Source organism: Aquarana catesbeiana, linkage group LG01, assembly GCF_042186555.1.
Source record: "Aquarana catesbeiana isolate 2022-GZ linkage group LG01, ASM4218655v1, whole genome shotgun sequence".
NCBI lineage: Eukaryota > Metazoa > Chordata > Amphibia > Anura > Ranidae > Aquarana > Aquarana catesbeiana.
In genome coordinates, this window is record NC_133324.1 from 46,477,878 (window position 1) to 46,505,693 (window position 27,816).

The window sequence follows — 27,816 nt, forward strand, 5'->3', positions numbered from 1 at the left end:
GAGCGGAGAAGAACCAACCGGACGCCGGGAGAAGATGAAGCGGAGGGACCCCCGAAGCCGGAAGAAGACCCCCGAAGCCGGAGGAAGATCCCCCCCCGGAGCTGTTTAATAAAATATTTTAAAAACCTGTGTAGTGTGTTTTATTACTTACACTTTTTTCCTAGGTAAATGGGTAGGGGTACCATGTACCCCATACTCATTTACATAGGGTGGGGGGCCGGGATCTGGGGGCCCCCTTATTAAAGGGGGCTCCCAGATTCCGATAAGCCCCCGCCCGCAGACCCCGACAACCAACGGCCAGGGTTGTCGGGAAGAGGCCCTTGTCCTCATCAACATGGGGACAAGGTGCTTTGGGGGGGGGGGGCGCAGGGCGCCCCCCTCCCCCAAAGCACCCACCCCCCATGTTGAGGGCATGCGGCCTGGTACGGTTCAGGAGGGGGGGGGGGCGCTCGCTCGTCCCCACCCCCTTTCCTGACCGGCCAGGCTGCGTGCTCGGATCGGGGTCTGGTATGGATTTTAGGGGGACCCCACGCCGTTTTTTCGGCGTAGCGGGGTTCCCCTTTATAATCCATACCAGACCTAAGGGCCTGGTATGCCCCGCGACGGGGCTAGCAAGGTGTCAATCTCGCCGATAAAAGCGGCAAGATTGACATCCTTCTCTAGTCCCGTCGCACCTGAGTCACGTTCAAAATGAACGGACTTGTCCGTGTGTGGGCAAGTCCGTTCATTCTGAAAGTCCGCCGGAACTCCGGCGAAAGTCCGTCGGAAAGACGGGCGGACTTAGCCCGCCGGAAAATCCCGGCGTGTGTGGGCAAGTCCGTTCGTTTTAAAGTCCGGCGCACCTGGCGGACAAAGTCCGTCGGAAAGTGTGCCGGACCAAGTAGGATAGAAAGTCCGCTCGTGTGTACGCGGCATTAGAATATTTACCCGATTTCTGTCAAAGTCTCTGGCTTGCCATGACCCCCCCCCACATCGTAGTTTATAGAGGGATATAAACTAGCATTGTCCTATTTACCAGGATTGGATCTGAGGATGTAACAACCGTATAAAGTTTCTGTAGGAAAGCAGCTGTATCTGTCACATATGATTCTGTATCAGCATTCAAAGGTGATAAAGTCCTAGCGACATAGATAACGGAGCACACACAGATCCCATCATAGGAGCAATGGGATGACCATGGGGTTCAGGGCAATACTTAAAACAATGAAGTCTGTGGATGTTTCTCAGAAAGTCTTTAGAGCCTCTGTTAATAATATCTCTCAAGTGCCCTTCAATAACCATTTTCTCCACCTTCTTCATAATAGAGAAGGTTGGGTCATATCTCAGTTCTTTAAGTGGATGAATCACTCAGTTAACACAACCTTACTGTCTTGTATTTCAACGTGTCCATAATTATTATAGATCCTTCCTTGTCTGCAGATTTGCTTGTTAACTCTTTATTTTAAAAGGTGCTTCTAGGGCTCATTTTTCTTTAACGCCAAAATATTCTGTATACAGACAATCAATGCATTATCCGAATGTAGCACCCTCCTAGGTAGGTGCTAGGATAGTTAGGTAAGTGTTTGTTTTTGTTAGGTAAATTTAGTGTCCACACTGTAGTCAGTGTGGCTGTAATGCTGGTCAAGGTAAAACCATAGTTTGGCTCACTGTACTACTCAGTGAGATGCAATTGTTTAGTTAGGCCTAATCTGTGTGCTCTGCTGCTGCTAGTCTGCTGGATATCTCCCTCTGTTTCCAGGTAACTTGAGAAGTTTCTGGATTATAGGTGTGAAGCTATGCAGATGGTAGCATGAATATTGATACAACCCGGGCCTATCCCAGAGGAGCAGGCTCAGAGACAGTCTCTTGTTGACTGTATTTAGTACACAGGGCTCTGGGTCTTGTCCCAGAGTGGAGGAGGGCACATTGTCCTCTCAGGCACAGGCTGAGAGGACCCAAGTGCTTAGAAGAAGCTGACTGAGACGGGCTATCTGCCACAGATCTGTCTGGTATCAATGGAAGGCATCGCTTGGATGATTGGAAGGAGGCATTGATCTACCCTTGGGCCTTGTGAGTACAGACTTTGGAAAGATCTTGGGAAACTTGTGCTCTAGCAACCCCTCTGGTGCCTAGTCATAGTCAGCTTTGGTTCTGTTAAAAGGGGACACTTCTACTACTACTACTTATGCTACAGGAAGATTAAGTCCTTATTTGTACACAGATCTTATTCTTGGAGTATCCCATCACCACCTTCATCCCTACCCAAGTTCTCCAAAAATAAAAACAACATCCTCTAGACTGGTCTTTGGAATAAGAGTGAATGAGCCTGTTGTGTGCCTGGAAAAGGGGCGGAAGTTGGGAAGACCTGGACAAGTAATTCTTGCAGTTCCTACAGGAGTAGCGCTACATGCGAACATACGTTGTAGATGACCAATTTGAACTTTTTAAACAGGAGGGCTATTAGTCACATTCAACTGGGCTTACTCTGTATAGTTGAAGACTTGTCATAGCTTCTCCAAGCTACTTCTTCAGTTCTGAGTGTCAAGAATGTACCCCAACATTTATACCCACACAGGTATCACCATAATCCAATCACCATGGAATGTGCAGATACTTAAGAAGATACCCCAACATTTATACCTACACAGATATCACCATAATCCAATCACCATGGAATGTGCAGATGTTCAGGAAGACACCCCAACATTTATACTCACACAGGTATTGCCATAATCCAATCACCATGGAATGTGCAGATGTTCAAAAAGATACCCCAACATTTATACCCTCAAAGGTATCACAATAATCCAATCACCATGGAACGTGCAGATGTTTAGGAACATACCCCAACATTTATACCCTCACAGGTATCACCATAATCCAATCACCATGGAATGTGCAGATGTTCAAAAAGATACCCCAACATTTATACCCTCACAGGTATCACCATAATCCAATCACCATGGAATGTGCAGATGTTCAGCAAGATACCCCAACATTTACAGTATAACCACACAGGTATCACCATAATCCAATTACCATGGAATGTGCAGATGTTTACTGGATGGGAGTTGGGGAAGTACCCTCCTTCTAGTTACAGAATTCCATCCTTGGTATCAGGAAGTCTGCAAAGGTGTTAATCCCAAGATTTACATGGCTCAAGATGAGAATCGTTGTCAAATTGCCAGGGTAGAGATGTTAAAATGGCATAATAAAATGGCATAGAAGGCACCCACCCCTGTTCGAGATGGTTGCTCCAGCATGACATAGATTTCATACCTCCTGCAAACCAGTTCTTATCTATTTTTTGGGCAATCAGCATCTTCCATAGTGATTGAACCAAGGTTTCTGTGCTACCCATGTGCCTATAAATGCTTCCCGACACTCATTAGAATTGAAGAAGTTGCTCAGAGAAGCTACAAAATGTTTTCAACATTACAGAACCAGTCCAGCTGAATGTGACCAACTGCTACTAGATATACCATGACCTGATTATATTAGAATCTTCACAGATTTTTTACAGAAGGGAATCCCTTGGGAGCGGTAAGTTAAACAGCCCATAGATTATGCAATTTTCTATCCCTCCCCCAGTGCTTTTGTGATCAGCCGGTGGGGAGGCTTCCCTTCCAGCAAAACACAATGATCACTACTGGCATTGCTATACGGCACATATCCCAGGATGCAAAGTTCTTTATTAAGAAAGGAGGATGGGGTGGGGTTAGGTGGCGCTTCATCAGGAAGTCACCGGCTGAACCGAGAAGAGCAGGGCAGAAAAGAACCAGATCTCAGCAGGTCAATGATGGATCCCATGTGTGGGTGAGGACCTTGAATGTGCAGGACTCATAACCATGTAAGCAGGGGGGGTTGGTGGAAGAGCCTTTATTAGTAGATGAGACAGTAAATGTGTCTGATGTATGAGCAAAACAATGTCCAACATATGCAAATCTCGCTTCCCAAAAAACAATATTAGAACAATAATACACTGTTATGTTGGAAATCATCCTTACAGTATCTCTTTCAGATTTGTTTCTCTTGCGTGTCTCAATCAATTCATCATATATGACCACAGCAAAATTGAATTTAGCTCCATTTGAATTTAACAGTGCATGCTCTAGTTCTTCAATCATTTTTTTCAAGGTAACTCTTTTTGAATGAACTCCACAGAGAAGGTTGTCAGATCAAAGGAGCACTTATTAAGAATTTGTGTAAATCTTGACTGGAAGTCCTTTTTGTTAGCAAAGAGAATATGCACAGTCCATGCTCCTAAATCAGCCATTTTTGACTAGGGTTCTTCTAAAGGTTGCTGGGGTTTCCTTGAGCTGTGGCTGATTGACCTTCCTTCTGATGGTGCCTATGCAGTTTTTGGTCCAGAGCCACTTGGCAAAACCAAAGGCATTTCACCATTGAATTGTTTTTGTTTTTTTGTTTTTTTTTGGCTGTCTTTAAGGGGGCATTATGGCCACCACTGTAAAGAGAGCATCCTTTCCACTGACCCTTAATTCATTCATTTTAGCAGGGGTTCCTTGAGACCTAATTTTTTTTTTAAAGGTTTCCCCAGGTTACAAAAGTTGAGAAATGCTGTCCTAAAGCCTCTATAGATCTCTTGTAAGTGGCTGTACTTTGCTAGTTTCAATTCATGTAATTCACGAGCAATCAATTTCTTAGAAAGTCCATTGAATTTTTGTGCAATTTGCACAGATGAAGTGGAGATGAGAAAATTTCAAGAATCTGGTACTCCAGTGAAGATTTTCTGAGTTTTATCTTCAGAGTATGCAAACAATCCTGCTCTAGTTTCATCAATTTTGGTTGCCTTATAGTGGGTGCTTGTACATTTGAGTTATAGTTGTACGCTCAGCATATCCACTACACAATGGCAGTGCATTAGTTGCCAGACATTTTTATTGGACAAATACATTCTCTTTCACCTCTATGTTATGTAATTATTGATCATGTGCCAAGAGCGAAGAGTGGGGGAGATAAAAGAAAACTCAAGAAAAGAGGTGGAATGGATTCATAGGCTTGATACCATACAGCTGAGGGGTCTTAATACAGATTTGGGTTCATTTTTGTTTATGTAAAAATCACTTTTTTATGAGATATTGTATGATATAGTGAATCCTGGTTTACATTGTTATCATGATGTGACAACCTGAATACTGTTGATGCAAAGTGTTTTGCTTTGTTTCTCTTGTTAATTGATTGACTGTTTGGAATTTGGACACTCCCATTTTTCTACTTTAGGAGTTACACTGTCAATTATTTTGCCCAATGTCTTGTGGCTTGATATAGGGCATGTTGCCAAAACTGTTGCACCATTTGTTCCATGTGAACTTTTATATAAAAAAAAACAAACAAACATTGGTGCCACAATACCTGCTTCCTTTCTATACTGTATGTACCGCACCTTGGGCTGATCCACAATAAAAGCACTGACCTGCCTTGTGCAATGCCCCTACTATATTAATGGTACATATACAGCATGTGTGTGTATATATATATATATATATATATATATATATATATATATATATATATATATATATACTGTATATGTATATACATTGATCAGTCATAACATTATGACTGCCCCCCATGACATGACCACCTCCTAATATTGAGCAGGTCCTCCTTCCTGACAAAACAGCCCTGACCCATCGAGGCATGGACTCCACTGGTCCTCTTTGGTATCTGTCACCAAGCTGTCAGTAGCAGATGTCTTAGTTCAATCTTATTTTATTGAAAGAAACATATAAGGAAATGTATTCCACATAAACATCATTAATAACAGTAGTAGGTGATGACAATAAATCCAGTGTATACGAAGGATACCTAATGTAGTATCGTACCAGGTTCGTTATGTGCGTAGATAACAAGGAAAAAAACATTATTTTAAACAACATGTTGAGACATAACAAGGATAATCAAAGGACCCTCTCCCTGTATGGGAGGGGATTACATGTAAACTTCATGTGTTACTACAATCAAACGTATTCCAGAAACCTGTTATGTTGTAGAGGATTTGCTTGTGGGGGTTGTGTTTTGCATCTGGATTCTGAGGAGTACATTTATACGAAGAGGAGAAGGATTAGGGGGAAAGTAGGGAAAGCAGAAAGGTTAGGAACAGGAGTCGCTCCAACATGGTCATGAGGTGGTACTGTCTAGGTTGCCCTCTGCCCAGGAGATGAAGTCCGATGAGTAGCGGAACATGGACCACGAAGTCCAAGTAAGAGAGAACTGATTGTCTTTATTAGATTCCTCAGCCAACAGACGTTCAAGGTCTCTAATACAGTCCACCTCAATAGCCCACTCCCCCAGGGAAGGTACAGTTCTTGACTTCCAATATCTTGGAATCACCATTCTAGCAGCGGCCAAGAAGTCACGTAATACATCTTTTTTAATGGACTTGAGATGTGCCCGGGAGCATGGATAAGAGAGCTATCTCGGGTGTAGGAGAGAGAGCGGTCGCCATCAGTTTGCAGTATAGTAGGAAGATCTGTTGCCAGAATTTCTGTATGGGGAGGGGCATTCCCACCAATTGTGGAGCATGGTGCCCCTGGAGCTTAGACATCGCCAACAGGTATCCGGCATTGTCGAGTTGAAGTGATGTATAGTCGAAGGGCATCTATACCACCTCATCACCAGTTTAAACCCCTTTTCTTGAGTTTTAGTGGCTAGGGAGAGTGTGTGCATTAGGATAAAGCATTTTTGCCAATCAATGGGGGAGATGGAGTGTTGGAGATCTTTTTCTCAAGCCTTCGTGTAGGGTGGGAGATCAGGGTGAAGAGCATTCAGCAAGAGGGAATAAAGCTGCGATACCACGTGCGCCGGAGGATCGGTTTGGAGGAGCATATCCTCGAATCCTGTCGGTTCAGCTAGAATATCTGGTATTGATGGGAAGGTTCGGATATAGGAAGTCAGTTATTGTTTCTGAAGCCATTGCATAGGGTATCGAGAAAGCGATTCGGGGGGGGGATCTGGCATTAGAGTGGGGCCTGCTCGGAGAACCTGGGAAAGCCTCCTATGGTCTTCTTTTTGCCAAGGTCCAAATCTTGTCACGTGCATAGCCGGTGGGAAGGCTGGGGTTCCAAATAGGGGGTAATAGGCCCCGAAGGATTTGATATGTTATCACTAGAGATTAAGCGATCCCAAATTTGGATCATTTGATGGGTGAGGTCACAGAGGGGGTGTGAACCCCAACGAATTGCGGGTGTGATCCATGGAAGAGCTGAGAGTTCAATGGAGTTCATATGGCTTTCCAAGTGAACCCAGAGCTTGGTCGTATGGTTATGGAACCAGTCCAGTATGCGATTAAGTATCGCTGCCTTATGGTACAATGAAGCGTCCGGGGCTCCAGCTCCCCCTCTCGCTTTCGGGAGCGATAACGTTCTGTATCTAATTCTAGGACGGGCTGAATTCCAAATGAATTTAGAGAACAGCTGGCGCAATTTCCGAAAATAGGAGTTAGGTATGTATATAGGGATTGTCTGAAATAGGCACAAAAACCGGGGAAGGACATCCATTTTCAAGGTGTTCAACCTACCAAGCCAGGAGAGCCGTTTGAATGTGAAAGTAGACAGATCGGCTTGAGTTCTAAAAAGTAAGGGGGTAAAATCCTTGGAAAAGAGTTGGGATGCATCCTCCGGTATTTGAATACCAAGGTATCGGATGGAGGTGTATCCCGTTTTAAAGGAAAAGGCAGTAGAGTCTGTGTAGGTCCAACTTTGGCATTGAAATATTGAGAATTTCCAATTTATTGTAGTTTACTTTAAAGTTACTGACTTCCCCAAATCTCTGGAACTCCTGCATCACTGAGGGCAGGGACGAGTGTGGACGTGTCACAAATAGGAGCAGGTCATCTGCAAAGTAGCAGATGTCTTGTAAGTTGCGAAGTAGGGCCTCAATGGATTGGATTTTTTTTTTTTTTGGAAGCCAAGTCAACAGCTCAAAGGCACCTTCTTTCAGTGCTCGGTAGTCTAGTTCTGATACTAACGTGCCCATTGTAGGCACATCTGGCTGTGGGCACGGGTCCGCATGGGAACCCTGACTGTTTTGCGGCTATGCAGAACTGTACACAGTAAACTGCAATGCACTGTGTGACAGACTTGACCAGGACAATGGCTTTTGGAGGGGACTGCGGGCTAGCCTCTTGCCTACTGACTATGAGCCCTGGCATTCGAGGGATCTACAAGCATTTAAGAAGATGTCCTGTTATATAATGCAAATGGACATTATTACATTTAACAGTCAAGGAAGTCATGATGGTCTCTGCCAACTTGAAACTCAGTAAGCAGAAGTATGTGAAAAGAAAGCTGGTTAATGAGATTTGGATAGCTCTGGGTCTTCTTGAATACTGTCGCTGGACAATCTGGGTTTCCTGATTAATCAAAGCATTATCTAGGTGTGAATTCCCATTCACCTATTGTTTTTGTCTGTTGGCTGATATGATTAACTCTTGGAGTTATCTACAATAAAATTAGCCTTGTGTCAGCTCTACCTCATTATCTAAACCATTGTGTGATGATTTTGGTAAATATTTGGTTTTATTGTCCATGTGGTGACTGACCTACTTTTAAAGTGTAGAAAAACTTGTAGTTTTGTTCAGTAAAGAGTCATTCCTTTGGTTCTATCCCAACGTCTTGTTTGTGTACGATGATTGGAGTAACATGAAGGGGGAGGAGCTCATGAACCGCTGTAGAAACCCCAAGACACCTGCCAACATCCCAAATGCGAATAAGAAAGAAATTCCCCCAGCGGGGACATTATAGGCAGGTTAGGGGAGTGTGAAAAAGTAATACAAGGTATAAAATATAACAAAGTTTTCACATAATATAAAAGTATTTCCCAAGAGGGGACAATAAAATACATAGGAGCATAGCATGATGATAAAATAACAAAACAAGCACCCAATTCGTAAGGTGGGCTGGAGCACCGTGCCGGCCAGGATGGAATAATGGCCCAACAGGCTTCAAGGTGTTCACAGCTGAACCCGAAACCAACGCGTTTCGGAAAAAATGTTTTGTATATTCCTTCTTCAGGGGAGACGAAAAGGGTGCAAAAAATCTATAGATACAATAAAAAAACAGTCAATACAATATTCAATAAGTAAGGTTAACATATGGACCATAATATGGCAGGATCAAAATGCACACTTACAAGTAATCATCATGTACAAGACATCAGGTGCCTTGCCGTCTTTAATATTGACTGGACCCTGGGCAAACATTTTCTTGGGCCCCCTCTTCGATGCAATTTCGCTCTTCACATGCTTTGAGACATACAATAAATAGCAGCTAGACTCAAAATCAGTTTACTGAATCAGATCAGGCAGCGATTGCGATTGTTTGCCAGAGGTTACAGTGTATCATTACCGCTCAATGACTGGCTGCTGGAGGTTACAGCACACATTATGGCTCACTAATTATTTTCTAGAGGTTACAGCACATGACTTCTGCTTGTTGATTGGTTTCTAGACATTACTGTACATCAATACTGCTTACCGATTGATTGCTAGAGGTTACTGGACATCCTTACCACTCACTAGTTGGTTGTTTGAGGTTACTGCACATTATTACTGCTCACTGATGGGTTCCTAGAGGTTACTGCACATCCCTACCGCTCAATGATTGGTTGCAAGAGGTTAGTGCACAGCGTTACTGCTCACTGATTGGTTGCTAAAGGTTACAGCACATCATCGCCCTCACTGCCTGCACACCATGGACTGGGGAGATGAGGGGACCCATCAATAGACAGAAAACTCCTAGGGATACTAGGACTCTGGATCAGTGGCAATGCTGGGGGTTGATGGGATCAGTGGCAGTGGTGGGTGGATGGGATTAGTTAGGAGGCAGTACACTGTGGCAAATTCGGAATCTTGTAGAGCAAAGCTGGAAATCTTTAACAAGTATATAGTGGGGGATTCTATCAATGTAATGGGGAATTTACAATGACCATCAATGTGAGGGGGAATTTGCACTGACCACCATGTAACGGGGTATTTTATGCCACCCACTAATATAAAAAGAGGGATTTCTACACTGACACCAATGTAATAAGAGCATTTACACCAACCACCAGTGTAAGGGGGCATATACAATGACCTCCATGTAAGGGGGAATTTACACTGACAACTATTGTCGAGGAGATTTGTACTGACCACCAATGTAAGGTGACACTTCTACACTGACCACCAATGTTAGGGGAGATTTTCACTGACCACCAATGTAAAGGGAGATTTACACTGACCACCAGTGTAAGGGCAATTCTGCCCTTACCACCAATGTAAAGGGAAATGTACACTGATCACCAATGTTATGAAGAATTTACATTGACAACCAATGTAATGGGGGATTTTACATCAACAGCCAATAAAGAGGGATTTACACACTGGCCACCAATGTAAGGGGGATTTACACTCACCACCAATATAAAGGGGGCTTCTACATGGACCACCAATGTAAGGGAGGATTCGAAACTGACCACAGATGCAAGTTTGGATTTTTTTTAACAATTACTAATTAATATAAAGAGGAGTTTCTACACTGGCCACCAATGTAATGGGAATTTACACTGACCACTAATGTAATAGGAGCATTCACAGTAACCACCATTGTAAAGAGGGCTTTACACTGACCACCAATATAAGGGGGACCTTCACACTGGCCACTAGTGTGAATGAAAGGATTGTACACCAAGCGATCAGTGCTATAAAAATGCACTGATTACTGTGTAAATTACACTGGCAGGGAAGAGTTTAAACACTAGGGGGCGATCAAGGGGCTAAGTGTGTCCTAGGAAGTGATTCTAACTGTGGGGGGATGGGCTACCACTGACATGACAGCGATCACTGCTCCCTAAGACAGGAAGCAGTATATCCCTGTCATGTCATTAGGCAGAACGGGGAAATGCTTTGTTTACAAAGGTATCTCCACGTTCTTCCGCACCGTGACATGATGGCGGGCCCCCGGCAGACATCAAGTCCGCGGGACCTGCGGGCACGGTCACGGAGTACACGGCGGACGAGCGCGCCCACAATTCCGAGATTTAAAAGGGACCTACCTGTACACCCATTTGCCCAGCCGTGCCATTGTGCCGGCGTACATCGGAACATGCTGGTCGGCTAGTGGTTAAAGCTTGTAAATGCCAGAAGACCACCAGATTGGGGTTATCTCCATGAAGGGTCCTTTGGAGACTGCACAGGAGGGACTTCCAGCCAGGAGAGGCTTAACCTGGTGGGGCGAATGTGGTAAGAGGTGCGGAATCCATCTCAGTCTTGTCAGGTGAGGATAAAAAAAGAGAATGAAGTGAGGTGCCTCTCCTTCAAATTTATAGTTAACCAATCCTGTCAGGTTGCGTCAGGAAAAATGTTTTGCTGAGACAGCAGTATAGAAACGGATGGATCCCTATGATGTTCATTCAGCATTTTAATCCTGAAAACTTTGTTGGAGGTGAAATGATGTTATAACAGATTGTCAGTAACTGGACTTGCAGTTGATAATAGTCATTATGGAAGAACAGAGCTGCCCAGAACCACCAGCTGCCGGCGTTGGGATCATTATTATTTGTCTGCCGGCGTTGGGATCATTATAATTTGTCTGCCATACAATGAGCCCCTTTTACGTAACTTTGGCTCCTAAATTTGAGCAACATATGACAGACGCTTAATGAATGTACTTTGCTGGTTGCCATAGTAAATCAGCCTTTTATGCCTGAGTGCTGGTGACGCAGGCCAGATTCAGGCTTTTAAGTGGAGTGTTTTCTTCTGACCTCCTGCTCTTATGTGAAGAGTGCCCCCCCCGCCGCCCATCGCAGAGCGCCATTACCGCCCAACGCAGGTTCTTAACCTTGTCAGCCCCAAATAGGATAGAACCAAGGCCGGGTATAAAGTAACTGCTGGTCACTGGCTTGTTGTCCCACATGTTGATGAAAATGATGGCTGCCCTGTGGCTCTGCGGCCAGCACTGTGGGCTTGCAGCACAGGACTGTGGGATCAAACCCCTAAGAGACTATCTGTGTCCTCTAGGGCTCTTTTGGTCCAGAAAGCAATGTAAATGGCTCTGTACTGCACTTCGGAATATGTCAGAGCTACATATATTCTCACCGGCCACTGAGTGGCCGGTGAGTGTATATATGGTATATATAGATATACGGTAATAATAAGAATGCTTTCAAAAATATATATTTTAATTGTTTATTTTTATCAACTTACAAAATGCCAAGTGAGCACACAGAAGAAAAATCTAAATCAAATCAATATTTGGTGTGACTGCCCTTTGGCTTCAAACAGCATCAGTTCTTACACCTGCACAAAGTCCGGGATTTTGTAGGATTAGAGTCTGGTGTATGATTAACCAATTATACCGAGCAGATGCTAATGATCATCAATCTCATGCTGAAACATTGACCGAAACAGAAACAGCTGTGTAGGAGGCTTACAACTGGGTGAGGAACGGTCAAACTCTGCTACTAAGGTGAGGTTGTGGAAGGCAGTTTCATGTCACAGGTCATACACCATGGCAAGACTGAGCACAGCAACAAGACACAAGGTAGTTATACGGCATCAGCAAGGTCTCTCCAAGGCAAAGATTTCAAAACAGACTGGGGGTTCAAGATGTGCTGTTCAAACTCTTTTGAAGAAGCACAAAGAAACGGGAGGAAAATTGAGGACCGTACACGCAGTGGTCAGGCAAGGAAACTTAATGCAGCAGATGAAAGACACATTCTGCTTACTTCCCTTCCACATCAGGAGATGTCCAGTAGTGCCATCCAGTGGCGGTGCGTCCATAAAGGGCGCAGGATGGCCCCCCCCCCCTCGTGCACCGCTCTAATCACCATAGATAGATTCATGCAGCGCATGGATCTATCTATGTTCGCTGCTGACACCCCCTATTCAGGTGCCCGGCCCATTTTCGGGCGCCGTGCATCTGAATTACACCGGTGGGGGTGTTTTCTGGAAGCACCTGATTAGAGCCATAGACTCTAATAGGCGCCCAAAAATGTGAGAAGCGGGCGCAACGCTTCTCACTCAGCTGTGTGTTAGCAAAGCGAAGGAATTCGCTTTGCTAACATTGAACTGCCTCTCAGCCAATCAGGTTGCTGGGTCTGTGTTACCTGTCACCTGATTGGCTGAAATGACAGGCGCTGTGATTGGACGCCTATTAGGCATCCAATCATAGCAGAGGACGAGAGGAGGAGCAGGCGGGAGAAGACATCAGGTCGGGGGAAGAAATGGAGGACACCGGACACCGCTCGCCGCCTGCCGCCATCACCCGCTGCTCACCCGAGACAAGGTAAGTGCCGGGCAGACAGCGGGCAGCACAGTGGCAGCACTTGAGGCATGGTGGCAGCACTTGGGGCACGGTGGCAGCACTTGGGGCACGGTGGCAGCACTTGGGGCACAGTGGCAACATTTGGGGCACAGTGGCAGCATTTAATCGGCATAGTGGCAACATTTGGGGCACAGTGGCAGCATTTAATGGGCACAGTGGCAGCATTTGGGGCACAGTGGCAGCGTTTGATGGGCACACTGGCAGCATTTGGGGCACAGTGGCAGCATTTAATGGGCACTGTGGCAACATTTGGGGCATGGTGGCAGCACTTGGAGCATGGTGGCAACAATTGGGGCACAGTGGCAGTATTTAATGGGCACAGTGGCAGCATTTAATGGACACAGTGGCAGCGTTTGATGGGCACAATGGCAGCGTTTGATGGCACAGTGGCATTTGCTACAGTGAGGCTGCAATTGATGGGGTTTTTTTTTCAGAATTTTTCAGTTTGTTTATGCCCCCCCCCCCCCCCCCCAAAAAAAAAAAAATTTGGAGCACCAGCCGCCTCTGGTGCCATCAGCACAGAACTGGCAGAAACCAGTGGGACCCAGGTACACCTATCTACTGTCCAGAGAAGTATGACCAGAAGTGGTCTTCATGGAAGAATTGTGGCCAAAAAGCCATAGCTCCAACCTTTTTTGTCGGACTCAACCCCAAAGGACTTTTCGACGGAGTTCCAACGAAGCGGACTTGCCTACACACAATCACACCAAAGTCCGACTGATTCGAACGTGATGACGTACGACCGGACTAGAATAAGGAAGTTCATAGCCAGTAGCCAATAGCTGCTCTAGTGTCGTTTTCATCCGTCTGACTAGCATAGAGATGACCAGATTTTTCGATAGGACTCGAGTCCATCGGAAAGATTTGAAACATGTTCTATTTCTAAAGTCCATCTGATTTTTCGACAGAAAAGGTCCGATGAAGCCCACACACGATCAAATTGTCCGACGGATTTGTTCCGACGGACCTTTGATACCGAAAAGTCTGGTCGTGTGTACACGGCATAAGTGTCTCAACTATGCACTAAAACATAGGAACTGGGGTGCAGAAAAATAGCAGCAGGTGCTCTGGACTGATGAGTCAAAATTTGAAATATTTGGCTATAGCAGGAGGCAGTTTGTTCTCCGAAAGGCTGAAGAGCGGTACAATAATGAATGTCTGCAGGCAACAGTGAAGCATGATGGAGGTTGCTTGCATGCTTGGAGCTGCATTTCTGCAAATGGAGTTGGAGATTTGGTCAGGATCAATGGTGTCCTCAATGATGAGAAATACAGGCAGATACTTAGTGTACTTAGAAGTGATAGTTTGGCCCCCACAGAGCCCTGATCTCACCATGGAATCTGTTTAGAATTACATGAAGAGACAGAAGGATTTGAGCAGCCGACATATAGAAGATCTGTGCTTAATTCTCCAAGATGTTTGGAACAACTTACCTGCAGAGTTCCTTCAAAAACTGTGTGCAAATGTACCTAGAAGAATTGATGCTGGTGTGAAGGCAAGGGGTGGTCAAACCAAATACCACCTTTCACTGCAATTACAGCTGCAAGTCTTTTTGGGGATGTCTCTACCAGCTTTGCACATTCTTCTTAGAGGGACATTTTTGCCCATTCTTCTTTACAAAATATCTCAAGCTCTGTCAGCTTGGATGGAGAGTGTCTGTGAACAGCAATTTTCAAGTCTTGCCATAGATTCTCTATTGGATTTAGGTCTGGGCCATTCTAACACATGAATATGCTTTGATCTAAACCATTCCATTGTAGCTCTGGCTGTATGTTTAGGGTCGTTGTCCTGCTAAAAGGTGAACCTCCGCCCAGTCTCAAGTCTTTTGCAGACTCTTAACAGGTTTTCTCCTAACATTGCTCTGTATTTGGCTCCATCCATCTTCCCATCAACTCTGACCAGCTTCCCTGCTGAAGAAAAGCATCCCCACAACATGATGCTGCCACCACCATGTTTCATGGTGTTCAGGGTGATGTGCAGTGTGAGTTTCCTGTCATACATAGCGTTTTGCTTTTAGGCCAAAAAGTAAAATTCTGGTCTCATCTGACCAGAGCACCTTCTTCCACATGGCTTCTCGCAAACTGCAAATGGGACTTCATATGGCTTTCTTTCAACAATGGTTTTCTTCTTGCCACTCTTCCATAAAGACCAGATTTGTGGAGAACATGACTAATAGTTGTCCTGTGGACAGATTCTCCCACCTGAGCTGTGGATCTCTGCAGCTCCTCCAGAGTTACCATGGGCCTCTTGGCTGCTTCTCTGATGAATGCTCTCCTTGCCCGGCCTTCTCAGTCTTGGTAGGTTTCCAGTTGTGCCATACTCTTTCCATTTTCAGATGATGGATTGAACAGTGCTCTGTGAGATGTTCAAAGCTTGGGATAATTTTTTTATAACCTAACCCTGCTTTAAACTTCTCCACAACTTTATCCCTGACCTGTCTGCTGTGTTTGTTGGCCTTCATGATGCTGTTTGTTCACTAATGCTCTCTAACAAACCTCTGAGGGCTTCACAGAACAGCTGTATTTAAACTGAGATTAAATTACACACAGGTGGACTCTGTTTACTATTTAGGTGACTTCTGAAGGCAATTGGTTCCACTAGATTTTAGTTAGGGTTATCAGAGTAAAGAGGGGATGAGTACAAATGCATATATATTTATGTTTACCAGCCCCTTCCTGAATGGATACAGGAGCGATCAGTACTGATCACTCCTGTGTCCATTTATAACTGAAACATAGTAAACCGTGTTTACTATGCTTCAGTTTGTGAATAAATAGGAGTTTCTGTACAGAGCATCTATTCATTTATCTGCAGCGCTGCTGAGGATGCACAGAAAGGGAATGGGGCTCTATGTCCTCAGACCCTTTCTCTGTCTCAAACATCTCTTTAGACCCCTGATGTTTCACCAGAAAAAAGTAAAATATATTAAAATAACATTACAAAAATAAATGAAGAAACATAGTGAGGCCTTGTTGTTCACACAGAGTATACTACAGTGTACATCCATGTGAGGGCCACGTACGGGGATGTACAGGTGTTCCATGCATCCCTATGCGGGCAGTTCCATTCATGTCAATTGGGATGCAGCTGCTGAATGGACACAGCCAACACTCTCAATTTGACATCCGATTGGGTGCATGTCCCTGAACTCACATCGTTTATGTTGGAGTCTGTGCACTCACAACCACATGTCAGATTGGGACTGTCTGCACAGGGATGCACAGAACACCTGTAGATCCCCATGCTTGCAACATGGCCTTCACACTTTAGTACATCCCATGTGAATGAGGCCTTAGTAGAAATGTAATGTTTTTTTTTGCGCAATTGCGTATAGTTTATATACTGTTTTTGTACGAGTTTGCAACATTAGGGTTGAAAATGTGCTTGGGCTTGGGGGTGGGGGGCGGAGAGTGCTGGGGGGTGGGGGCCGGAGAGTGCTTGGGGGTGGGGGGCGGAGAGTGCTTGGGAAAGGTGGAGAGCACTGGAGGGGTGGGGGCTGGAGAGCGCTGGGGGGAGCTTGAGAGGGGGGAGAAAGAATTGGTGTGGAGAGCAGGGGGGTGCTGACGAAATGGGGGCGGAGCCAGGGAGGACAGGGATGGGCTGGAGAGCAGGAGGGGCGGAGCCAGGGAGTGCACGGAGGGGCCGGAGAGCACGGGGATGCAGGAAAAGTTAGATAGGAGGAGCGGTGGGGAGACTACACATAGTGGAATTGATTTTTCCATATTCCTCCAGCAGCCGCTGAATGATCACTTCTCCCCCTCTCCTTCCTGCAGACATTCAGCGGCTGCATGGAGTAATATGGAAAAATCAATTCCACTATGTGCAGTCTCCCCACCGCTCCTCCTATTCAGACACACAGGGAGGCTGCACGGACACTCACCTTCTCTCTGGTCGGCCAGGCAGCATAAGAGCTCCTTCCTCCTCACAATCATGGGGCACTGCAGCTCAGCTGGATAGCTTCAGCGACCCCCCCCCGGCCCCGACTGCAGAACCAAATAGGAAGCAGGTGCAGAGAGGTCGGGTGAGCGGCACAGGCAGAAAGAGCAGCTCGGCTGCAGGTCCCACATGGACATGCTGCCCACATGCCTTGGAGCCGGGTGCTATCATCCAGCAGCTGCCGCCACCTAGAGGCCTCTACTGTCCCGCTCCCCGCACTTGCTACCACCGGACCGGGATGAGACCTTGACAGCATCAGTGATTGATCACAGGCAGATTAGCCGACCGCGAGGCCCCTCTTACTGTGGGGCCTTAGGCGATCGCCTAATTTGCCTAATTAGAGAGCCGCCTCTGAGTACAAGTCAGGGTTAGGTTATAAAAAAATATCCAAATCTTTGATGATCCCTAGGAGCACCATCAAATCTATCATAACCAAATGGAAAGAACATGGCACAACAGCAAACCTGCCAAGAGATGGCCGTACACCAAAACTCACGGACTGGGCAAGGAGGGCATTAATCAGAGAGGCAGCACAGAGAGTTAAGGTAACCCTGGAGGAGCTGCAGAGTTCCATAGCAGAGACTGCAGTATCTGTACATAGGATAACAATAAGTCGTACGCAATACAGAGTTGGGCTTTATGGCAGAGTGACCAGAAGAAAGCCATTACTTTCAGCAAAAAACAAAATGGCACGTTTTGAGTTTCCGAAAAGGCATGTGGGAGACTCCCAAAATGTATGGAGGAAGGTGCTCTGGTCTAATGAAACTAAAATTGAACTTTTTGGGTATCAAAGAAAACGCTATGTCTGGCGCAAACCCAACACATCACATCACCCAAAGAACACCATCCCCACAGTGAAACATGGTGGTGGCAGCATCATGCTGTGGGGATGTTTTTCAGCAGTCGGGACTGGGAAACTGGTCAGAGTTGAGGGAAAGATGGACGGTGCTAAATACAGGGATATTCTTGAGCAAAACCTGTACCACTCTGTGTGTGATTTGAGGCTAAGACGGAGGTTCTCCTTCCAGCAGGACAATGACCCCAAACACACTGCTAAAGCAACACTTGAGTGGTTTAAGGGAAAACATATAAATGTGTTGGAATGGCCTAGTCAAAGCCCAGACCTCAATCCAATAGAAAATCTGTGGTCAGACTTAAAGATTGCTGTTCACAAGCGCAAAACATCCAACTTGAAGGAGCTGGAGCAGTTTTGCAAGGAGGAATGGGCAAAAATCCCACTGGTAAGATGTGGCAAGATCATAGAGACTTATCCAAAGTGACTTGGAGCTGTGATAGCTGCAAAAGGTGGCTCTACAAAGTATTGACTTTAGGGGGGTGAATAGTTATGCACATTGACTTTTTCTGTTATTTTGTCCTATTTGTTGTTTGCTTCACAATTAAAAAAAAAAAAAAACTTCAAAGTTGTGGGCATGTTCTGTAAATTAAATGATGCAAATCCTCAAACAATCCATGTTAATTCCAGGTTGTGAGGCAACAAAACATGAAAAATGCCAAGGGGCTTGAATACTTTTGCAAGGCACTGTATATGGAGAAATAATTAGAAAATAAAGGGGGGGACCAAATCAGATAAAGGGGGGAAGTGACCCAAGTAAGGGCGTAGGTAGAGTGAGAGAGGGAAGTAAACGAGTGGAAAAAATATCGTAGAGGAGAGAGCTGCTGGGGAGACACTCGTAGATAGAGGTAAATAATGGTCAGAGGGTGGGAACCCAATGGATAGACACCTCAACCCTCCCTATGGTTAGGCTGTGTATTAGGGTGACCCTGTCGGGGTTGAGAGCATAGTCGTGCAGTGTTTGCAAAATTGACATTTTTCACATGTATTTTTGCCAGTATCTTCCTATCAACATTGAGAAGGCTAATGGGCCGCCGATTCTCAATTTTCGAGGAATCCTTACCCTTTGACAGAAGAATCACCACAGATTGTTGCATGGAGGGAGAGAGCGAACCCTCTCTCAGACAGCCATTAAAAACCTCCACCAAATATGGGACCAGAGTAACCTTAAACTGCTTATAAAACTCAGCTGTCAACCCATCTGGCCCAGGCGACTTCTTAATGGCAAGCTTATCAATAGCCCTAACCACCTCATCTACTGTGATGTCCTCTGTCAAACTCGCAAGAGAACTGCCATTTCCCAGTCCTGGAATAGAATACAGAAAACTTGATATGTCTGCCTGATCAAGGTCCCTCCTGCCCAGGAGGTCAGCATAATATGACCTGGAGGTTTCCAGGATCCCCGACTTGGACTTTGTCAAGGAACCTGTGCTGTCAACCAGGCCTACAACTGACTTAACTGCTCTACCTTGTTTGCAATTCTGGTAAGGGTCATGCGATATTTCCCATAATCCCTTTCCAGAACCAAAGAGGCATGCCTGTCATATTGACATTCCCTGAGCAGGAGTTTAACCTCAGAAATCATCCCTGGATACCCATTATTCGACACAAGCCTATCAAGCTTCCTCCGCAGACGCTGGTAGGTGACATACTTATCAAGCTGTTTATTTCTTCCTATGGCCTTGAAAAACCCAACAATCCTTTGTTTTGTAAGCTCCCACCACTCTGACCTACTGCTGCAAAAGTCCGTGATTGATACCTGTGCCTGAATAAAAAATGCTCAAAGGATTGACTCACCTTCACATCATCTAGGAGTGCTGAATTTAGCTTCTAGGTACCCTTCCCCCTAGGTGGTGTATCGGGGCTATTCAGAGTCACAGACAGAATACAGTGATCGGAAAACTCCACCGCCTGACACTGGTGCTTAGAAGGCAGTGTTCCCCTTTAATAAAAACCTATCTATTCTACTCTGACTACTACCTCGCTGAAAAGTGCATCCCGTGTCGTCTGGGCAGCAATGAATGTGCACATCAACCAGACTTGCCTCTAGCTATTTTGTTCAAGAAAAAACCGTCACAGTCCAGCCTTGCTCCAGTACCTTTCCTGTCCTTTGTCCTAGTGACGATGTTGAAATCACCACCGAAGACAACTTGCCGGGCAGTAAAAAGAAAAGGCTTGATCTTCATGAAGAGGCATTTCCTGTCCCACTTTGTCTAGGGCCCATAGATGTTAATCAGGCGCAGGTCCTGCCCCCCCATGGAGATGTCTAAGATCATGCATCTCCCCATTTCTACCTCAATAATCCACCGATAGGTTACCATGCCGGAAAAAAGTACCACAACTCCATAAGGCTTGGCTGCAAGAGACCAGAAAGAGGGGCCGTGTCTCCACTCCTTCTTCGCCAGATGAATATCAGCCAAACTAGATAACTGGGTCTCTTGCAAAAAGAAAATATCAGCATTAAACCTGCTGAGCAAAAATAAGGCCATATTACGAGCACTTACTGATTTTATGCTGGCGACATTAATAGGCGCCACCTTCAGTGGAGTGGGAACCGCCATCAGGATGGTTGAGGTATACGTTTCTTAGCCTGCTTACCCCCCTCCCTAGATGGAGACCCTACATGCTTCAATGTCCCTTGTGATTCCTCCTCCATAGACTCATTACCAGAAGAACCTCCACCCTCCACCTCAGAAAACACCTCTAAAGCATTTGCCACCTTCACCCTCCAAGGTTCTGGAGCTTTGACATCCTTCCTCTTTCTCCGCCTCTTACCCTTTTTCCTTTTTGCCTCCAACCATTCCATATCCTCATTCGACAATCCCGATGGCAGAACTGCTTTGATGAAAGCTTCTTAGCTGAAACGCGTCAGCGTAGCCTGTACCCGTCTACTCATGTAACCCAATAAGAGACTTTTATTCAAGAGCATCCGAGTCGCCAGCCCTTTTCTGATTCAAATCCAGACGGCAGAACCCCCTCCCCCTGCTCCCCAGATCATCCTCAGCCAAAACCCCCCCATTAATCCCTCCCCCCACATCATTCACCCCAACTTCCACATATTTCACCCTGACTTCCACATCATTCACCTTGCATTCTGCACCAGCCACTTTCACTCCCTTCCCTTTCCCACCTCCCCCTCCACCATCATCCAATCCATTACTCACTCCACCCCTCGGTGTCTGCTGACCTCCATATTACGTAATCGTAATCCATATTACGAGCATATTTCACCCTGACTTCCACATCATTCACCTTGCATTCTGCACCAGCCACTTTCACTCCCTTCCCTTTCCCACCTCCCCCTCCACCATCATCCAATCCATTACTCACTACACCCCTCGGTGTCTGCTGACCTCGAACCGCAGCACTTCTGCCACGCCGAGGAGGAGGTATTGGCCCAACCAACATGCTAGTCCAGCACCCTCCACTGCCTTCACTACACTAGGAGAAACAATAGGTGCAGACAGAGACACAGACTTGACAACCACACTTTCTGACACTGACTGGGAGAACACAGACTGGGGGGACACTGACACCACAGACGGCCTCACAGATTCTGACGGGACAGAGACACTAGGATTCCCCTGTACAACCTCTGCCAACTCAGACTCTTTTCTATCCAGATGGAAGAATTCCTCCACTAACTTAGGCTTATTGTGCAAAGCCTCAGGGCACTGGCTGTAAGGGTGACCGACCTTATCACATAGGTTACATTTAATGATGTTACAGTCCCTTGCCAGATGCCCCAGTTCCTGACACAAAGAACACTTCTGTTCTGGACAGTTAGAGGAGAAATGTCCCTTGACTCCACATTTAGGTTGACCAGGGTAGAAAATGGTAATCCTATCTCTACCAATAAAGGCAGAGGAGGGCAAATGCTGGACCACATTCCCACACACTCTCAACCTCATTGACACCGACCACCCACCCGTCCAGATTCCTCTATCCCAAAATCTTTTTTAGGGGACACAACGTTTCACCAAACCTCAACCAGACCCATAAATCCTCAGGGGGTATAGACTCATTCCTAGTCAGGATAGTCACATTCTTTATCAAGGGCTGTCATGAGATTACCTTAGGGAAAAGCCCCTTCCAGTCTGGCTGGCCCCTATACACATTCTCAAACGTTCCCTAAAAAGATCCAGTGATTCTGGACGCACAAATGATAAATCATCTTCAGAGGAAGCAGCCAGACTGATAAGAGCATAAATATCCTCTGCCTTAAATCCCATGGCTAGGATCCTATCCACAACCACCCTCCTGATAGGTGGAATACCTCCTCCTTCCCACTTGAGCTGTACCACATTCCTGCGATTAATGGACGAAGGTGCAAGTTAGGTGAAAGTCGCACAACTGGCTTCCTTCCACCAGCAGCAGCATGAATTTTTCCCGACACAGCCTTAGCATAGTTCATAACTGGGACAGATGACACATTTACTGGCTGCATAGGAACCTCTGAAATCTAGTTTGGCAATTCACCCACCACTCGATCCTCCCTCCTCCCCTCCAGCACAACAGTGCCACTCACCATAGTCCCAGAAGTACCACAATTACCAGCAGTCCAGTTATTAGGTACACCAGCTGTTTTACCGTCTATGCGACTTTCTTGCTCTGCGATTTTAGCGTCCATGTGGGACTCCTGCTCCTTCTCACAGACAACAACTTCTTTGTCAGGATTGAAACCATCTCCTCCTGCATTCCTTGCCGACTGCAAGGATCCATTGACAGGTGCAGTCTCTTTATCTGTAGCAGCAATCACAGGAATGGCATCCATACATGGAGAGATATTCTCAACAAGCATTCCTTCACCAGCATTTTCCTGAACTGAAACAGCCTGTCCTCCATTTGCAGACACTGTAGCAGTGCTTCTATCTTGATCAGATTTAAATGAAACTTTTTCCACAACTTTCTCCCTTATGGGCCGAGGGATGACATCCTCCTACTCATCTGATGAGTCCGTGTCATTCAAGGGAGATTCCATTTTCATAATGGTCTGCAGCAATCTGCCATTTTCCTCAACCTCCTCCTGACATGACCCAGACTGCTGGGGAGGGAGGGGGGCAGATACTAATTCAGGTGCAACAGATCCTGAGACAGGGGTAGTACTGGGGCCACCATGTAAAGCCACTTCCTTAGCCCCCATCCATGCTGTAGCCATTGCTCTGGAATCCACCCTCTGGCTGGTACTGGCACAGGCACACTCCTTCATCTGTTGGAATCTCTTCTCATTCTCATATTTTTCTCTAAACGCACCGCTACTTTCCTTCAGAGAAGCGACCAGCTTCTCCTGCTTCTTTAATGCCTCCTCCAGAGACTTTAGCTTAGAGTCTTCCCTCCTACTGCTCCCAGACTTACTGTGCAGAGATTTGTTTTTCCTGAAATCTGCTTTTATGACAGCAAGTTTCTGTTCCTCTTTGGTAATACGGCGAAGTCTGTTCACCACTTTATCCTGGATTGCTGCTAAGGACTCCCCTTGCATAGGGACAGGCCCAGGATCCAATGCAGCATGAGCACATGGTGTAGGTCTTAGTGCCTCTGGGAAGCTTCCACCTTAGTCTTCCCCAACATGGTCCATGCTTGCCTGGGAAAAGCCTGCAGGACAGGCCCAGGCTTGCTGCTTCTCTCAGCTGAGATCACAGTAGAGTGAGCCCACAGCACCCTGCAGAACAGCACCACCTGGTGTTCTCTGAACAGCACTGATGAACATGTCAGAGCTATAAAAATATATAATAACAGCGTGTGACTGTAGTGGAGATATTACATTGCAAGTAGACATGTGCAGTTTGTTTTGTTCCAAATCAAAATTCTATTACAAATTAATCATTATTCGGCAATTCAAATGTATCTGAATTTCCGAATTACAATAGCAACAAATTTAAACAAATCCGAAATAACGGAATAAAATTTGTCAGAAATCTGAATAGAATTCGAAAACAAGAATAGAAAAACATAGAACAGAAAACAAAGGAATACAATAGAAAAGAAAATAATAAAACAGAATAAAGTAAAACAGAACAGAATAGAAAGGAAAATAATTTAGTCAAATATAATAGAAAATAAAGGAATAGAATGGAATATAAAAGAAAAGAATATAAAATAATAGACTAGAATAGAAAATGAACTAAAAAATAGAATAGAATAGAGTAAAGCAGAACAGAATAGAAAATACAATAAAAAAATAAAATACAATAGAACATAAGGGCATAGAAAAGAATATAAAACAAAACAAAAGAATAGAATAGAGTTAAACAGAACAAAACAGAATAGAAAATAAAAGAATAGAATACAAAAGAATAGAATAAAAATAAAAAAATAAAAAAAACAATAAAATACAATAGAAAGAATATAACCATCTTCTGAAATTCGAATTTCAAATAAAATGAATTCAAATGTGAAAAGAATAGATTAGAAAATAAAAGAAAATAATAGAAAAGAATAGAAAATAAGAGAATAGAAAATAAGAGAATAGAAAAAAAATACAATAGAATAGAATATAATACAGAAAAAAATACAATACAATATAATACAGAAAAAAATACAGGTATAACCACCTTCCGAAAGTCGAATTTCAAATAGAATAAATTTGAATTCTAATAGAAGAGAAAAGAATAGAATAGAAAATAATTGAATAGAAAAAACAATAGAATAGAAGAAAATAGAAAGAATATAACTATAATAGAGTAAATTTGACTTTGAATGCCACTTTGAATTCTAATGCCGAATTTCAATTGAATTTGAAAACAAATAAACAAAAACAAATTCAACTAATTTAACAATTTTAACTAAACAAAATCATTTAGATAACGAGACTAAACAACATTTTTTGTTCCGCACATGTCTAATTGTAAGCTCCTCTGTTGCAGAGACTGATGCATCTAGGTTCAAATACACAACACTGTGATAGAAAGCCTGGAAGTTTGCGCTCCTTCCTCTATTTTCTCCACTAGATCAGCGATATTGTGCAAAGTTCCCTAACCCATAATAACCAATCAGATCACACTTGCCATCAATCTAGTGCAGTACAATTAGTGAAAGACAAGTTCTGATTGGTTGCGGTGAGTGACTGACTTTGCACATCATTCTTTGCTTCCTTAATCCACCTGCAATGTCTCCCTGATCTCCGGGGTCCATAATCATAATAGTAAAATAGAACTCATCCAATGCCTCTCCGGAGCTGAGACTAAATGATCAAATGTAGGATAGAAAAGAAAAAGATGAAAGCCAAGAAAACAATTAACACGTTTCATAAAAATGCTAAGATCTGTTTACACATTGTCAATAAAATTCAGAACCAGACCCCCAGCACCACCGCCTCCCTTCCACCCCCACCCCCACCACCACCATTGAAGGAGACTCAGGTGTATTACATACAGATGCTATAAATATTCCAGATTTATTCATTTTGCAATTTCCTAGAGAAACACATTAATGATTTTTTTGAAAGTGGACCAATATTGGCTTTTTTTTTCTGTCCCACCAGAAAAGAACCCTATTTAATGTTGTTTTTGATGGAAATTACGCGGATGTTCGACTCATTTTCTTTTCTTTTTATGTTTTAAAATGGTATTGCTATCTTTTTTATTACTAATGATATAAGATCTTTATTTTTCAAATGAACATTCAATACTGGTACCTGTATGGGAAACAAGGGGGGCCCCTCTCCAGGGCCGGATTTAGATCTGGGGGGGGGGAGCCCATGGCACTTCAGGTTCGGTGGGCCCCCTGATACACAGGAATTAAAATGTAATGCAAATCACCAGATTTACACATCAAAGTCTGTTTCTTGCAAGTCAATGGAACTGACAAGTTATACAGACTGTATCAATGAGTAATATATATGAAGTAAATAAATGTATAATTTAACCGCTTGCCAACTGCCGCACGAAAATTTACGTCGGCAGAATGGCACAGACAGGCAAATGGGCGTACAGGTAAGTCCCTTTAAATTTGCCTCCGCGAGGTCGCGTGCGCGCTGGCGGTGGCGCGCGTGCGCGACCCTGCCGAGAGCTCCGCGATCCGCGACCCGCGATTATCACTCCCTAGGACACACTTAACCCCTGCAGCGCCCCCTCCTGGTTAACCCCTTCACTGCCAGTCACATTTACACAGTAATATATGCATTTTTAATCGCACTGATCGCTGTATAAATGTAAATGCTCCCAAAATAGCGACAAAAGTGTCCAATCTGGCCGCCATAATGTCGCAGTCATGATAAAAATCGCTGATCGCCGCCATTACTAGTAAAAAAAAAAATTATTAAAAAAAATGCCATGAAACTATACCCTATTTTATAGACGCTATAACTTTTGTGCAAACCAATCAATACTGCGATTTTTTTTTTTTTTACCAAAAATATGTAGAAGAATACGTATCGGCCTAAACTGAGGGAAAAAATGTTTTTTTTATACATTTTTTGGGGATATTTTTTATAGCAAAAAGTAAAAAATAATGCGTTTTTTTTTTTTAAATTGTCGCTCTTTTTTTATTTACAGCGCAAAAAAATAAGGTGATCAAATGAGGATGATCAAATACCACCAAAAGAAAGAGCTCTTTGTGGGGAAAAAAGGAATTCTGTTTGGGAGCCACGTCGCAATTGTCAGTTAAAGCGACACAGTGCCGAATTGCAAAAAGTGCTCTGGTCTTTGGCCAGCCAAATGGTCCGGGGCTTAAGTGGATAAAGAAGAACTCCCTCTGATGTGAACTACATTTACTTTTAAATTCTGGTTGTACAAATTTGAGACATCTCAATAAACCTTTACTTGATTTAAAAAAAAAAAAGAAGAAATTCTTTTTATCCCATGCAGTGGGGGTTGTGCCCGCAGTGCATGGGTTAACTGTTGGTTTTGTCCAGGGGCGCACCAAAAGGCTATACATACCCGATCCTTTGATCCTCCGGAAAACATCGCTTCCCCACATCGCTTCCCCACGTCCAGCAATGGACTGTTTCTCTCGTCCATAGACGCAGGGTGCTGGGCTTGGCCCCGCCCGCCAGCGCCGCATCATTGGATTTGATTGACAGCGGCAGGAGCCAATGGCTGCGCTGTTATCAATCTATCCAATCAAGAGCCGAGAACCCCGGGCAGAGAAAGAGCGCGTCTCCTCCGTGGGAAATTCCAGGGCTCAGGTAAGTAAAACGGGGGGGCTGGGGGGGCCGGTCACTGCCAGGTGTTTTTTCACCTTAATGCATGGGAGGCATTACAACCCCTTTAAGTATTCAACAAGCAGGGGCGGACTGACCATTGAGCCACTTGGGCACTGCCCGAGGGCTCTGGGCCACTAGGGGGCCCCATGAGGGTTACCAGCCTCAGCAAAACCAGGGACAGTATGTATAAATCTGTGTTTTTTTTTACATCTGCCTGTGTATACTGTGTGTACATGTATGTGTATACTGTGTGATTGTATACTGTGTGTGTGTATACTGTGTGGCCCCATAATCTCTGATTGCCTGGGGGCCCCATAATCTCCTATTGCCCGGGGGCCCCATGAGTTATCAGTCCGCCCCTGTCAACAAGTCACCATTTTTATAGGTAAATATATTTCTAAAAGGTGCTATTGACATGAAATTTTCACCACATGTCAGCAACAGCCCATGCAATCCATACTTACAAAGAAACCAAAACAAATAGGTTCAGAAATTAAGTCATATGTAATAAAATGGAATGACACAGGGAAAAAGTATTGAACACATGAAGAAAGGGAGGGGCAAAAACAGCTTGAAAAGCA

General features: G+C 44.6%; 1 long non-coding RNA gene across 1 annotated transcript in view; it reads left to right on the forward strand.

Moving 5' to 3' along the window:
- Positions 1-26,768, forward strand: part of LOC141130917 (uncharacterized) — a 50,916-nt gene extending 24,148 nt beyond the window's left edge. Inside the window, exon 3 of the long non-coding RNA XR_012242561.1 lies at positions 26,586-26,768. This is a non-coding gene — a long non-coding RNA (uncharacterized lncRNA). The remainder of the gene's footprint in view (positions 1-26,585) is intronic.
- Positions 26,769-27,816: the final 1,048 nt, after the last annotated feature.